Here is a 17,740-nt window from a genome sequence, read left to right on the forward strand (position 1 = left end):
TCAACCCCTTTCGAAGTATTTTATACTTCGAGGAAAAATAAAAAAATTAAATGTATTCAGAAAACAAAAACCAATGGTAAACAAATATAATTAAAAATAAATTCTTCTTACTCCGTAATCAATAATAAACTAAAATATATTCTATATAAATTTATATAAATGAAAAAACAAAAATGAACACTAATTAATATTGTATGAAATGTTATCTGTTTTGGAAGTCCAAGCCGCGGCAGCTATTTGGTTGGATCTGGAAACATCAGCGTAGTCGGTTGGATAGGTTGAAAAGAAATTCGAATACACTGACAAATAAAAATAACTGTTGACTTGACACACAATAGAAATTTAATCCACTGATAATATTGAACTGATAACAACACTGAAAGGAACTGAATGTATTGATTGCAAGTAACTGAATGAATGAATTAAACCAAAATGAATGAAAGCCACGGAATAAATCGACTCGAACACTGAAAGGAACTGAAAGTAACTGAACGAATGAAAGGCGCGGAATGAATTGATTTGAATGGTAAAACTATTGCCTGCATCGGCCTTTTTATGAGTCAGAATTGCCCGATTGCCTAAATTTGAAACGTGTTGTCCAAGTAGAAAAACAAACCTTTTACAGGTCCGACAACCTACACAGTGCGGCGCAAACATTTTCCCCCGACTAAAGGTTAGCCTTTTATACTTCTGAAAATACTCGAAATTGACATAGTGAACCCTCATGATTAGGAAGGATAGAATTGCCAAAATAAATTCAAACTTTCATTCAGAGTAGATCGGTTACGGAAGCCTGACCTCGCGCCAGGGTCCCGCTCTCACAACCTACCACATTCACACAATCTAGATTGCGGAAGTTTTATTTTCGCGCCAGGGTCTAGATTTTTGGACATTTACAAGAATCTTCCAGAGACTATGAGGGGTGTTCTCATCGCCCTGGAGATTGAAAATTTGGCAAAACTATATATAGAAGCAAATATATCATGAGATAGAAAAGTTTTTTTTTGAAATGAATAATTCAGATATAAACTATTGAATAGGTAGGGGGCATAGTTTGACAACAGGCCGCTTGATTAGGGTATTTCCCGTTTTTAATACCAGCTACTCGAACCACCACTCCATCCAGGAGCCCGGAAAAACCTCTTCAACTCTTCCCAACCCCCAATGGCGGACGCGCATTCTCTTGTTTTACAACTACCAAATCACCCTTTTAATAGGATTAGTGACTGTATTCCATTTCTGTCGGACCTGTAGCTCGGTTAGATATTCCACATTCCATCGCTTCCAGTAAGAAGCGACAATATGATCTAACAATTGTTTTCTTTTAGTCAAATTCAAGTTTTCATAGTCAACGGGCAAATCCGACAGAGGCTCTTGCATTAAGAAGTGCGCAGGCGTAAGAGGTTGAGGATCCGATGGATCATTGCTCAGCCAACATAACGGTCTTGAATTCAGTAAGGCTTCGATTTGATTGAGGACTGTATTAAACTTAACTCTTCGTAGGATAAAATTTGCAACCCTATAACTTTAAACAAATGGGTCTTCACTGATTTAATATTCGCCTCCCATATACCTCCAAAATGTGGGGCAAACGGTGGATTAAATTTCCATTCAATGTCATGTAAAACCAATAATTCATTGAAACGCTTTTTATACTCTTCGGAATTTAGGAGAAGAAATAAGGAATCAAGAGTATTTTTGGCTCCTATAAATTGGTTCCACAATCGGAGTAAATACATTTGATAGGACCACGCCGGGCTAGGAATCGTTTCAAGCAATCTAAAAATGTATCGCTTGTTAAATCTGAAGCTAATTCGAGATGTATCGCCTTAGTGGCTAAACAGATGAACAAGCATATATAAGCCTTGTAGGTTCGAGCGCCTCTGTGACGACTCATGGAGATATTGAAGGGCCTGCATAATCAACGCCGACGTTTAGGAAGCTCTACTGGCTGTTATGCGCGGTACTGGTAAGTCGCCCATGAATGGAAAAATGGGTTTCGGATTCTGTCGAAAACAAGTTATACACTTGTTAAGACGATTACGAATTATTGCACGAGCCGACAAGATCCAATATTTTTGCCTCAATAAAGATAATACTAAGTTTGATCCAGTATGTAAATTATTAATATGGTAGTAATCTATGAGACAATTTACTACTTGGTCTTTTTTTGGCAAAAGAAGTGGATTGTTATTAGTTGTTAATCCTAATCTACCTTTAACGCGTAAACAATTATTAGAATCCAAAACCAATTTAGTCGGCAAAACTTCTTCGAACAAGACTTTCCGTTCGTTAATAGTTTGAATTCTTCGGGAAAATGATGTTCTTGGACTAATCGAATAATATTACCTCGGCTTGTTTCAAATCTGAAGTCAAAAGTCGGTTTCGATTTGTTATAATTTTACAAAACTTCAATATATAAGCGAAAATTCTTACAAGTTTGCACCAATTAGAAAATTTTTGCGTTAATTCATATAAAGGATTGATCGGTGGTATGACACTCTTACTATTAGAGCGTTAGCTTTTCTTTCTTGATCAATATCTCCGGAAGGTTCAACCGTTTTTGCAGGCCAAGTTGATATAGGACCATTCAACCAATCCGGCCCAAACAACCAATTCTTATGTTGGATAAATCCTTAGGTCGAAGACCTCGAGAAACACAATCGGCTGCATTTTGATTAGAAGGAATGTGAAGCCATTGTGCATTAGGAATGAGATCCCGTATTTTTGTTACCCTATTGGCTACAAATGTTTTCCAACGAGTAGCCGGTCCTGCTAACCAGTGAAGGACAATCATAGAATCGGAAAAACAGTAAATAGAATCAAAATCTATACTATGTTGGTTATTCGTTAATATAAATTCAGAAGTTTTGACAGTAAATGACAGGCACAAAGTTCAAGCCTGGCTAATGTTGGTTTTTAATCGGTGTTACACGCGATTTTGAAATCAACAAGAAATTCGGATTGCCAAGAGATTTAATATAAACTACCGCTCCATACGCTTGCTCTGAACTATCCGCGAAACCAAATAATGAACATTGTTTTGTTTTGATGTTTCGAGATAACGCGGAATCTGATAGTTATTAAGATGCTCTAATTCGGAATATACGGCTAACCATGATGTAATAATAAATGATGGTAATTCCTCATCCCAATCGATTTTTAATGTCCAAATTTTTTTCAATAATATTTTTATCTTAACAACTATCGGAGTTAGGAAACCCAGAGGATCCCAGATTCGCGCTATTACTGAAAGAAGTTGTCTCTTGTCCATTTTCTCCACGTAAGCTTTATTTCGAATGAAAAATTATCTGATAAGGGATCCCATTTTAATCCCAATACCTTTGTAGAAGATTCCATTTGAAAATCCGATTTAGAGAAATGTTTATTTTGTACATCAGAATCAGAAAAAAGTTTACGCAGATTAGAATTATTAGATTCCCACTTTTTTAATTCAAAACCACCAGACGATAATACAGTCTGCAAACCCTCGCAAATGGTTTTAGCGCTATCCAAGGAGTCGATACTTGTAACCACATCATCAATATAGACATCGTTCTCAAGAATTCTAGAAATAGATTGAGAATATTTGGAACATTCGTCTCGGGATAGTTGTTTGATGGTTCTGATAGCTTGAAAGGGAGATGATGATAGACCAAAAGTTACGGTATTTAATTCATAGATGCCAATGGGTGCATCGGGAAACGGTCTCCATAAGATTTTTTGATATTTTCTATCTTGTTTACGAACCCAAATATTACGATACATTTGTTTGATATCAGCTGTTAATGCTATAGGCCCGAAACGAAAATTTAGAAGGATTGAACAAATGTCGGTTTGTAATTTAGGACCAACATGCAAAATTTCGTTCAAGGAAGTGAATTCTGAATTTTTCGCAGATGCATCAAACACAACGCGTAAAGGCGTGGAGGAACTTTCTTTTTCGACTGCGAAATGTGGAATATAATATCCATTTTTTATTTTAATAAAATCATCGACTTCATGATCTACCGGACAATAATCGACAAAGGATAATTGGTTTTGAGTCAGGTAATCTTCTATGACGGCGGCATATTTTTATGAAATTCGGGATTTTCAAAAATTTATTTTCAAGCATGTGGTATCGCTTTAAGGCTAAATGAAATGATTTGTATAAATTTCTGCCTTCACTTTTAAAAGGCAGCGCTACTACATATCGTCCATCTGGAGATCGCGTAGTAGTTGTAGTAAAATGGTTTTCGCATAAATCATCGTTAGAAGAGGGGATTATTTCGGGAATGTCTTCTAATTGTAAGAATTTATTCATTTGTAAATGAAAATCTAAATCTGAAACATTACATAAATTAGTAGAAGTGCCGGTATTTTCAAATAAATCAGGAATGGAACCTAATATTAGATAACCCAACCGGGTTTCTAGGGCCACAGGTAATCCTTTATCATTTTTACCTTGATTAGTGCCAAGAATTTCGCCGAAAACATCGCAACCCAAAATTCCGTCGACCTCCTGGGGTGTATGAAAGTTAGGATCCGCTAAAGGATAATTCAGAAATGTTTTGATGGATGAAATCGGAATGGTAATTTGTGGTTGCTTTCCCACTATCTCGTGTACTACGTATGCACAGACCGATAACTGATAAGAATCGATTAAAGATTTCAAAGTGAAATTAACTAATCCAATAACTTTATGTGACGAATTGCCTAACCCGATCACTTGGGTTGATATTGGAAGAATTTGTAAATCAGCCTTTTTTGCACCAAGTTAATGTCACAAATTTCTATCGCTTCCCGAATCAATAATTGTACGTAATAAAATGTTTTCTTTTCTAGTAGTAACTTTTACTACTGCTGTCGGCAATATGGTAATATGATGTGCGATTTTGTTTTGATTAAATGCGCATAAAACCGTACTACTTGATTTGGAATTAGAAAGATTATTTTGATCCGTACTCGCAAAATTGCTGCCAGTATGCAATAGCGAGTGATGTCGTTCGTTACATAATAAACAGGTTTTATTCGATCGACACGTAGTCGTTATCTTATGACCCAAACAATTGTCGCATAAGTTTAATTTTTGAATAAGGGATCGCCTATCAGGTATACTCAATGAAAGAAATTTCGAACAAGTAAACACTCTGTGTTGTTCCCGACACACAAAGCATTTGTTATCATATTTATCTTTTAACAAAAATGACCGGCTAATTTTAGTGTTTTTGTAATTGGGTTTGTCATTAGTGAAATTGTTGGTCATACCATATACTTGATTTTTTGCCTGTTGTGACTTTTGAAGAAAATGCAGGAGGTCTTGGTATTTGGGAAACTCACCTTGATAAAAATGCTCGAATTTTTCTTGTAACAACGGATCGAGTTTCGAGAATGCCAGTGACGTAATAAGGAAATCATAGGCGTCGGGAATATTCAATTGGGAGAGCGCTTGCACCGCGGTATCGAATTTTTCAAGGAACGAATTTATTTGTCCAGATGAAATGGTTTTGAATGACAATAGTTGTTTGAAATAATTGGTGGCTAAGTACCGTTTATTTTCGTATTTTTTTATGAGCGCTTCCCAAAGAATTTGATAATTATTTGCGGTCGGTAGTATAGAATGAAATATTTTTAAAACCGGACCCTGTAACGCTCCTTTTAAAAAATGAAATTTTGAAACATTATCTAACTCTGTATTTTCATGAATTAGTGAATTGAATGTTTCATAAAATAATGGCCATTGTTGAATATCACCTGAGAATTTAGGTACTTCAATGGACGGTAAATGTTGCTTGGGTACAATGTCTTTAATTGAAGAACTATGCGCATTTTTATTATCTAGTAATTTCTCAGCGTGTTTTATTTTGGCATACATCGTTTCAAGGGCCTTTATTGCGGAATATTCCGGAATGAAACTAGGATTATCTAAATATTTTAATTTGTTTATTTCATCGCACAATTGAATAAATTGTTCACGAGCATTTTCAGTAATATATAAATTTTCAAGAAATTGTGTCTTATTTGAAGATACATCAATCTGTTGCGATAGATCGTACGTTTCTTGCACAATTGAAAAGTACATCTCTCTCTTGGCGGTTAGACGTGCAATTTCTGCACCAATATCGATTTTAGGCGCCATTATATATATTTTTGTTTTCTGTATACACCCAATTAATCCTAATAATAATTAGGATCCGGCTCGAAAGGACCAAATGTTGATGTTGGGGGGTTTCTCAACTCCTTTCGAAGTATTTCTCAACCCCTTTCGAAGTATTTTATACTTCGAGGAAAAATAAAAAAATTAAATGTATTCAGAAAACAAAAACCAATGGTAAACAAATATAAATTAAAAATAAAATTCTTCTTACTCCGTAATCAATAATAAACTAAAATATATTCTATATAAATTTTATATAAATAAAAAAAAACGAAAATGAACACTAATTAATATTGTATGAAAATGTTATCTGTTTTGGAAGTCCAAGCCGCGGCAGCTATTTGGTTGGATCTGGAAACATCAGCGTAGTCGGTTGGATAGGTTGAAAAGAAATTCGAATACACTGACAAATAAAAATAACTGTTGACTTGACACACAATAGAAATTTAATCCACTGATAATATTGAACTGATAACAAACACTGAAAGGAACTGAATGTATTGATTGCAAGTAACTGAATGAATGAATTAAACCAAAATGAATGAAAGCCACGGAATAAATCGACTCGAACACTGAAAGGAACTGAAAGTAACTGAACGAATGAAAGGCGCGGAATGAATTGATTTGAATGGTAAAACTATTGCCTGCATCGGCCTTTTTATGAGTCAGAATTGCCCGATTGCCTAAATTTGAAACGTGTTGTCCAAGTAGAAAAACAAACCTTTTACAGGTCCGACAACCTACACAGGTGCGGCGCAAACAGGGGTACATTGAGCATACTTGACTTTTTGCATTTAAACAGCTATAGCTTTTAAATTTTACTTATTACCAAAAAATAATATTAACACTTTTGTTAAGCGATAAACAACAAATCCATCAAGCCGTATATCAATTTATTGAGACTTTTCATTGAAGAGCTACATCCAATTAAGTAAAAATTTGCTCAACTAGCCCCGCCCTACCCTAATTTTTTGTCTAATTGTTTGTCAAAAATCTTATTTTTTCGAAGTAAATTTTTTTCAAAAATGTTAATCGTTTTTAAAAAAATAATAATTTTTGGTACGGGAAGTTCCAGCAATTTGCCTTGAGGCACGATGCCTTAATTGCCTTAAGACAGAATTCCACTTACAGCTAGTTTTTATAAAGAATAGTAGCGTTTAAAACAATTTTCAACATGCATAGCGGATGAGGTGCTTTTCTGTCAGAACAGGCTAAACAATCCCATTTTCTTTAGCTCGCATTTAGAACATGCCACTGATTTAGTCAGTACATTGTCTGAGAACGATGTAGACGAAAATGTTTGAGATATTCGAAAATCACCTCAACTGATTTACAAGACTTTTTACAAAATTGTGGTGTGACATTGGTTTTTGCTGTTTTTGTTCTACTGCTTACTTCACAAACTTCACCAGTCGTTTTCCCATATTTAAAAGCGCTCGGTCGTTTTGCCATGTTTAAAAAAAGACTATATAGCAAAGAATATGGCTAAAAATACTTCCTAAATAACTACAACACTGTTTGTTTATCACTGCTATATGTAATCTATTCCACATTTTGATGCAAACTGAGCCATTGTTTATAAAATACCTGTGTGCCTGTGCCTCACACATAGCCTAACATAGTAGGTTGTCCACTCAAGTGGACAGTCGTCGCCAAAGAATTAATAAAAACCATAGACGAAAAATAAGAAGCGTTTTCTACGATTTATTGCAAGAGAGAGAAATATCAGTTTCATAATCTTATTTCAAAGTCAACGTGTACTAGTTAAGATTAAACATATTGATTTCTCATATTAATCTAAAATTTCAGAGCCTTTGTCACTTGACTAGCACTTTTGTTCAAATGATGAACACCTGTCTCATGATGAAGATCAAGTCAGTTAATTTCTAAAACCAATTGAAGGTTCTAAAAATATGTTTACAATTTGAAATTTAACACTTATTATTTTGCCGATAAAATTGTTGTGCATAAAGTTTGCAGTTACAATCGCAAGTGCATAATTTTTTTTTTTTTTCAAATAAAACTGAAGAAAAATTTAACTAGTTGTAAGTAACATTTTGCTTTGGTGCAATATGCATGTACGTCCTGATATGTATAATAATTTACTTCATCAAAAAGAATTCAAACTTAGCAACTTATAAAAATGTAGCGACGGGTGGCATTGGCATTATTACAAATTTTGATGATTTTGTTAATATAAACTTCTGTCGCAGAATCAATATGTTGGTATGATTTTTAAGGTTATGATCTCTATGATCATGAAAAGTTTTATCAAAATCGTCAAAAAAAAAATCAGGATTTTTGGCTAAAACGAGGCTGAACAATTTAGCACTGAACTTCAAGGAGTCGGCTTTGCCAAACAATGCATAAAACAAGTCCAATCTTCAACCACTAGTGTAGTTGTTCAACAACTACATATTTTAGAAGTTAACTTACGATTTAAACTCGAAAATGTCGGGTGAAAGTTAACTTACGATTTAGACTCGAAATATTTAAAATAAGAATAGTTACGTAAAAATAAATATTTCATAATACTTGTGATTACTGTATTGGGCCATGCCCGTAAAGCGTAATATTTGCTTCCGGCCTGATTATCGTAAGCGGGCCATGCCTGTAATATTTATATATCATTGTAGGTTAAGGGGTTTAAAACTTGGATAAAGCAGGAACGACAGTCAGATCCAGTCAGATCTGTTACTATTGTCCATACAGACAAACTTAAGAAAAACTATAGCAATTTTCAGCTATAAAGTCTTAATATACGATTCAGATTGAAGAATAGCGGGCCGAGTTGTATACCAGTTGGACGTCATATCTACATAGAATACAAGAGCAATAAAACTCTGCATGATGACCTAAATGTGCTATATGTTAAAGGTGTTCCATACTTCAGAATTAAGAAATCTTAACAAAATTACAGCCAATTAACTTGATCCAATAAGTTGTATCTATCAGTAATTGAGGTAACTACTATTTATAATTATATTTAATTAATGTAAATCAAAATAACTCAATTTAATTGATGTTCTGATTGTTATTTGTGACAGAAAAAAATGCGTTAACACGACTCTAGATTACGTTCGTAATAAAAACAAACGCAACCAAATATATAATTAACCCTTCGTCGGTCGGATATTTTTTCACCTTCGAACGGTCGGAAAAGTCTGGCTGGACCACCATTCCTTTTACATGCGTTTATATGGGATAAATGAGTTTTTGGTGTCATATTAACGATTATTAGTAGTAAATATTTATAGTTTTGATTTTTTCTTTTTCTTACCGTCTTTTGCATGTTTTGAGCTTGCTTATAATAAAAATATTACATATTATATTATATAAAAAAATCAAAAAATATAAAAAAATCGTTGCTTTTTTTGTTAATTTTTCTTTTTTATATCAATGAAAAACAATATTTATTCTTTTTCGGCGCCTTTGAAATGAATGTGAATTTCAAATGAAAACGAAATGAGGTGTGTCGCCTTTGAAATGAGCTGTAAAACTCAAAACGAAAATATAATTTCACTACAAGTTTTCCAAAAACAAAATTCGAACGCCGTACGGGTAGAAAAATTGTTGATAATGTGTGCATTACTCATCCGATTTTCAGTATTTGCGATTACCAATAAGTTTGGTAGGTTTTCAAGGAACTCTCGTCATGAAAATACTAACATTCATGTTACAACACATAGCAAAGAATATATACAACGCAGTTTGAATAGAAAATACCATGAAAAAAAACAAAATACTGGTTTACATATATCAAAAAGCGTATATTTCATACAAAATGTATGGGTGGTCTAGACAGACCTTTCCGACCGTTCGAAGTATAAAAAAGTTAATATCCTTATAATTATCCTTCTGTACATTTTTTCGTCCTGATTTTTTCATTGATCGACAGCTAATGAAATTTTAGGAAAAGTCAAGAAATTTCAAGTCGATAGGATTACTAGAAGTATTTTTTTTTAATTGAAGTCGAAAAAAGTCTGGCCAGACACGCCGACCGACGGAGGGTTAAGTAAGAATTGAATCCATGCAGATGTGTACGAACTACTTCAAACTGGAAAAAATGTACAGATAAAATGTATTTTTTTCAGATACATATCGTATAATTTATAATTATCAATAATAAAAAAGCAAATAATAAGTATTATAATAATAAAAAATATCACTTACCTCGTTTTAACACCGTCATCCAAATCAAACGCAGTCATTACACGTGAAAAATTATAATAACACAAATCATAGTTTTTGTCCCGAACGCAAACTATTCACATATATCATAATAAAAATATGATTACGATTATTCGATCACTAAAAATAAATAATATTGCTACAATATAATGCACTCTCGAACAACTATTAATAAATGATATAAAAAATTGCAACATTTTGATAAGAGCCTTGTTACTATTATAGAAAAAATGAGAAGTTTCAGTACTATATCTAATAGAATTCATAGTTTCTGATTACTGTTCGAAAATGAAAAAAAGAAATCGATCATTATTGGGAAGCTGCAATAAATTATATGATTCAAAAACAAGATGGCTACCACAAAGGCAAATGGATAAAAATTTTGATAATCTGGACAAAGGATCTAGTACAGAGAAGATCGACAAATTCGAAACAAAACATTAATTCATTATAAATTTTATATCATATAATATATACGAGTATTTTGCAAAATAAATATGCGTTCGCACAATTCCTGTGATAAAATAATGCACAATAAAAATCGAATTAATTAAGAATTGAATCTATGCAGATGAGTACTAATTGCTCCAAATATGGTATATAGTAGGCATCGATCAATAATTGTAATAACTCGATGCTTCAATTAATTATATGATTCAGTTTAAAACAAGATGGCTGCCACAAAGGCAAATGGATGAAGATTTTGACAATCACTGCATCTAGTACAGAAGACAAATTGTTAAATAAATTTAGATACCATTATACGAAACTTCAAAATATGTGCAAAACGCGATGTTTATAGAAACTGAATACTAATTCGGTATTACTTTTACTTCATATAAACGAGAAATGCAATTTTCGCATTAAAAATGCGTTTGTACGATTCTGTACAAACGTAAAAACTACAATAAAAATTGAATTACGTAATACCTCTGCACAGTCTCCAACAGTGTTCTAACTACTCCCAATAGGGTATACAATATTTGGTATGCAAATGAAATATTTTTATTTACTCAAGTATATGAAATTTTGTTTAGAAAAATTCACGTAAGTAATAGTAGCATTGCTAAAATGTCAGTGTTCCACACGCAACGACCTTCCTCATACATCGGGGTTAAAACTTCAAACAAATCGTTCACAATTCACTTAGCACAATTGTCTAAGCACTTTATTTATAATATCCAACACTTATTTATTAATGTAACAGTTCAACAGGTTTATCAAAAGTTTATTACTGAATTAATAACAATCAAACATTCTCGCAAATTTCGTTCGATGAACACGCACTTGTTGCTTGTCTACTTACTTACTTACTTGTCAAACAATGACCGTCGGCTTCGAACTAACAAAAATCCTATTAATCCCATTTTTGAAACTAGATATTTTATAAAAACAAACAGTTTACTTTGAAGTTCAGAAACTTTCAGCTCGTTCACGTTATGTTTCACAGATATCGCCACATTTAAACACACACAAAATACGTAATAGACATGACAGCTCACAACAAGCAACGACGCTCGACTGTTAAACGGTAGCGCTTCACCCAGGCACATTATTATGTTGGTAGCACTTCGCCCAGAAAAAGATGTAACAACTTAAAAAACTGTCACTTCATTTTACACCCACTTCAGGGCAGTTAACGACCCTGTCAAATTATAACTGAAAAATTATTTGACATTTATCAGTTTGTATTGTTACAATATTTTGGTGTTTATGATATATATTAAATTCAATAATGCTTAATAATATTAATGTTTTTTGACAAAGTGTAATGCATGGATAGGCATTTGAAATAAGATTATTATATAAATCACCTTCACGTATTATTTAGTGGTCTACATTTCCTAAAACTAAAAAAATCTAAAGAAAATGATCCTAAAAAACAATATTGGAGGCGTTTTACGTTACTACATATTTGTAGATTTGAGCTGAATTTACTAAATAGACTTTTAAAAATTTTGCACAATACTTTCATGTGTGTGTTTATAAGTGTGAGTGTGAGTCCACGGGATGTTGTTCATTCTCATTGCTGTTGTAAGTATAATTATATACTAGTGGTGTATTGTGACTTAAGGCTAATTGCTGGAACTTCCCGTACCGAAAACTAATTTTAAAAAAAAAACTTTGTATAACTTTGAAAAAATTAGATTTTTGCGCTGCATAGCTGATTTGGAGTCGAAATATCAAAGCGGAGTTGAAATATCATATAAATGTACACAAAATTTGAACATATTATTATAATCTTTATAAAATATCTGATAATACGATGTACATATGTCTAATGTTCATTTTTGACCGCTAAATGGCATTATTAATTTCCCGTAGGGCAAGTTATAGTAATCGCAAAAAAATCAATAATGAAAATTTTATATATCTTTACGTTTCAAAACCTTCTGAACATTTTGGCATACCTTAGAAAAAATGGATGTATGTGTGTGTGTGTGCGTGTATGTATGTATGTTCGGATACAAATTTTCGTCGACGATTTCGGGAACACGGATCAACCGATTTGAATAATTCAAAAAACATTCGATTCGTATTGATAAGGAAACGCGCTGATTAGTTTTTGGCGAAGGCAGGTCTAGCCGTTCCGAAGATACGGGGCAAAAAGTGCCGAAAACGGTAACTCAGTTTTTAAGAGAACGGAGCGTCCGATTTGAATAATAAAAAACATTTTATTTGTATTAGTCCAGTCATTTGGTCGTTTTTCCGGTACAATACTCCGGGAATTCTGAAAATTGGTAATCTTATAGATTTCGAGGTGCTCTTTACGAAAATCAACTTTGCCACCTCAAATTTGAACGGCAAGTTGCCGCCATATTGAAAAAATGGCGTCAAAAAACAGCTTTTTTAAAATATCTCTTTTCTGGCTCATTCTACGATAAAAGTATCTATGTACGAATTAAACTAGAGAAAATTTCCTACAATTCTTTGGAAAACCGTTTTTTTTGTAAAATTGTAAAAAAAGCGTTAAAAAATCACCAAAAAAACAGAAAAATATTTGAATTATTTTATTTCTAGATCTTATTCGCTTAATTTAACATTGAAAATATTAATTATTAGAGAGAATGTGGTCAAGTTCGAAGTGCTGTCATATATGGACAGATTTGATACTACGACGAGAGCAGCAAAGACTTTGAGGCGGCCGTACTCTCAAACTATCAATTTTACAAAAAAAAACGGTTTTCTAAGGAATTGTAGCAAATTTTATCTAGTTTAACTCGTACATAGATACTTTTATCGCAGAATCAGACAAAAAGGAGATATTTTAAAAAAGCTGTTGTTTCACGCCATTTTTCCAATATGGCGGCAACTTGCCGCTCAAATTTGAGGTACAAAGTTGATTTTCGTAAAGAGCACCTCGAAATCTATGAGATTACCAATTTTCAGAATTCCCGGAGTACTGTACCGGCAACAGCCTTTTTTTGCACCAAATGACTGGACTATATTGACTAAATGAAGAACTGTTCAAATTTTTGGAAAGGCAGGTCCAACGATTTTGGAGATATGGAGGAAAAAGTAAAAAAATGAGCCATTTGGCGGTCAAAAATTAACATTAGACATATGCACATCAAATTATCAGGTATTTTATAGAGATTTTAACAATAAGTATAAATTTTGTTTACACTCCGATGGGTTCCGTACCAATGTTTACGCGTTAGACGGCGACGCGGCGCTTACGCGCTTTGATATTTCGTCTTTATGCAGTTAAAGCAGTACGATTGCTTTGAAAAAAAGTTCAGTTCAAAATTTCCAAAATATTTCAAAATAAATGATTTGAGATAGAATGATTTAATATGGTTCGAAATTCTATTAAAAGTTTCAAATCATTGATCAACTTTTATTGATTATATTATTATTGATTATTTTTAATTACTCGAATTTTGAATTGCGGTACGGGAAGTTCCAGCAATTTGCCTTAAGGCACGATGCCCTAATTGCCTTAAGACAGAATTCCACTTACAGCTAGTTTGTTACTTTTTTTATTGGATCTCCGCAGACGCTAGACCTGCCTTTACAAAAATTTGACCAGTTGTACATTCCGGCAATACAAGTAAAATATTTTTTGAATAATTTAAATCGGACGCTCCGTTATCTCAAAAACTGAAATACCATTTTTGGCTCTTTTTGCCCCGTATCTTTGTAAGGGCTAGACCTTTCTTTGCCAAAAACTAATCAGCGCGGCTCCTTGTTAGTAGGAATCGAATGTTTTTTGAATGATTCAAATCGGTTGATCCGAGTTTGCCAAATGGTCGACAAAAATTGTATTCGCGCACTCACACACGCACATACATCAATTTTTTCTGAGTTATGCCATAATATTCAGAAACCTCTGAGACGTGAAGATATGCAAAAATTTTCATTTTCGATTTTCGGTCTATTACTATAACACCCTACGAGAAGGTACTACGTGTAAGTGGCATTTTGTCTAGTAAAATAATAACTAGGTGTAATTGGTAAGTGAAAAATATTACGTATTTATGTACGTGGTTCTTGATATTATTTAATACTATAAATTATAGTTAACATTTTTTACCCAACTAGTAAAGTTTGGTAGACTGCTCGTTAGATTACACAGATAGGAAAAACCTTAATTATTAATTTCTGTGAACGAACTGGTGATAAGTTTTTTTTTTCGAAAACACATAAACACAAACTTCTTCTTTGCTAAGTTAAAAAAAAACATATTATAATTATTATATTATTAACTTCCCGAAGGAGAAGTTTATGTTTTCATAAAAAATCCGATTCGCTAATTTTATGTTTTCTCGACGTTTCAAGCCATTCTGAATCGAATGAGACCAAATTTGGAAAAAGTGTGTGTGTGTGTGAACAGATTTTTTGCCGTAAATCGACGTTTTCTCTAAAACGGTTGGCCGATTTCAAAAATTTAAAAGCCATTCGATGTATCTGGACGAGGACTATTGTTTGGCAGTTTTGTGGGACGATCGGCCGAGACATTTCTCTATGAATAGCAGAAAAGTGAAAAATTTTTCGTCCACGTTTTAGCCCGCAATTCTGAAACGATTATGAAATTCAAAAATCGTTCGATTTCAGATTTCAGAAATTTAAAAGCCGTTTGATGTATTTCGATGAGGACTATCGTTTGTTAGCGACGATCTGCCAAGCCGTTTCTGTGTAATTTGAAAAAAAGTGTTAAACTTTTCGTCCACATTTAAGCTCATCCTACCGAACCGATTTTAAAAAATCAAAAACTGTTCAAAAGATATTAGTTGGAAATGGTACTGATTAGTTTTAGGTGAAAATCTACCGAGCCGTTTTCTTGTAATTAGCAGCTGTTGAAAAAAAAATTATACCGATTTTTATGGATTTTTTTTAGCGATATAAATCATGGTCTTATAGAACTTACTGTAATATTACGGCCTTACGACAAGTAGTTTAATTTTAAAAATTCATCATAGTTTGAGAAAATGAGTAGTTTTTTTTGACGTTAGCTAAAATTAAAATTAGACGATTTACTTGGAATAACAATATAGTACTTGGTCTTAATGAATATACTAAAACCATTAAAATCATACGAAAACTGGTTCAAATATAATAATTGTTGATTTTTGAAAAGTTGCTTTTTGAAAATACTCCGAGTTAACGTGTTCGTTCGTGTTCAATTATGTGTAATAAATCCACTCGGAATACTTATTCACTCATTATTTTAATTAATTAATTTATTAATTTATGTTTTATTGATTAAGTCGATTATTCACACATATCGGAAAGTTCATGTAATTTTCCTCAAGGCTAAATACCAAACCAACTAGTTTTTTATTAATTAAGTGGATTATTTACAAATATCGGGAAGTTCATGTAACTTGCCTCAAGGCAAAATACCAATACCAACTAGTTTTATTTTGTATTTTTTGCATCTACGGATTCAGGTTCAGATATTTTTGATAATTAAATTGTAAGTATAATATTTTATATAATATTATTACATGGAAAGAGATAATTACACAAAAATTAAAAAAATATTTAATTTAATAATATATGAAAAATGCATATGAACTTTTAAAACTTTACTACGATGCGATAAACTTGCGCTGGGTATCACAAATTGAAAGAACAACCAACCTTGAATTGTCTCCAAACAACGTTAGTAAATGAAAAGTAACCAGGTGTAAATAACATACTGTCTCGGGACACGTTGAATGAAACTTCACGTTAGTTAATAACCGACTTTATCAATAAGGATTTTTTTGATTTTGGGTTTCATTTTCACCTATAAGCAGTTATTGAACTTGTTATTACAACTCAATTTTTTACTGATGCAGCAATTCCGGGATAGGGTTATTTTAATTGGAAACATATTTCTATCTATATTTTCATATGGGAACCGATATCACTACTGCTTGACGTCAGGTTATTCGAAGAGGGTAACTATTCTGAAACTACTGAATGGTTGTTATCAGCACAAAGTCACAGGCGAGCCCTGGTCCTTCCTCAATAAGAATTGGCAACTTTTGAAATTATGGCGATAACATTCTATCATCTTACAAACAAGTTTGTTTTCAAAATCGAGTCATAATTTTTAACGAAAATATTGTACTTATCTGCAGAAAAAGCTCCGAAGATCGTTAAAATGCTATTCAATGCAAGTACTTATTAACTCCCCGTAGGGTAAGTTATAGTAATCGTAAAAAATCGAAAATGAAAATTTTTATATATCTATACGTTTCAGAGGTTTCTGAACATTTTGGAATTCCTTTGGATGTATGTGTGTGTGTATGTATGTGTATGTGTGCAGATACAAATTTTCGTCGACGATTTCGGGAACACGGTTCAACCGATTTCAATGATTCAAAAAACATTCGATTGCTGTTGATAAAGAGTCGTGCTGATTAGTTTTTGGCATAGGCAGGTCTAGCCGTTTCGAAGATACGGGGCAAAGAGTGCCACAAAGAGTATCTCAGTTTTTAAGAGAACGGAGTGTCCGATTTTTATAATTCAAAAAACATTTTACTTGTATTGACAAGATGAACAACTGATCAAATTTTCATGAAGGCATGTCTAGCGGTTTCGGAGATCTAGTGAAAAAAGTAAAAAAATAGAGATTTTAACAATAAGTATAAATTTTGTTTACATTCCTATAGGTTCCGTACCAATGTTTATCCGTTAGACGGCAACGCGGCGCTTACGCGCTTTGATATTTTGTCTGTATGCAGTCATAGCAGTACGATTGCTTCAAAAAAAAGTTCAGAACTTCCAAAATATTTCAAAATAAAGAAAACATTTTTTCTCTAAAAATGTCTTTTTTCCACAAAAATAAATTTTTTTCAAAAATTTCTCAAAAGTCTAAAGTTTCTTAAAAATCTAACTTTTTCAAAATAATTTTTTTTTTCAAAAATGTTAGTCTTTTTAAAAAATAATTTTTGGTACAGGAAGTTCCAGCAATTT

This window comes from Ctenocephalides felis, unplaced genomic scaffold, assembly GCF_003426905.1.
Source record: "Ctenocephalides felis isolate EL2017-DRISC unplaced genomic scaffold, ASM342690v1 CF-g0.4_SCAFFOLD_03571, whole genome shotgun sequence".
NCBI lineage: Eukaryota > Metazoa > Arthropoda > Insecta > Siphonaptera > Pulicidae > Ctenocephalides > Ctenocephalides felis.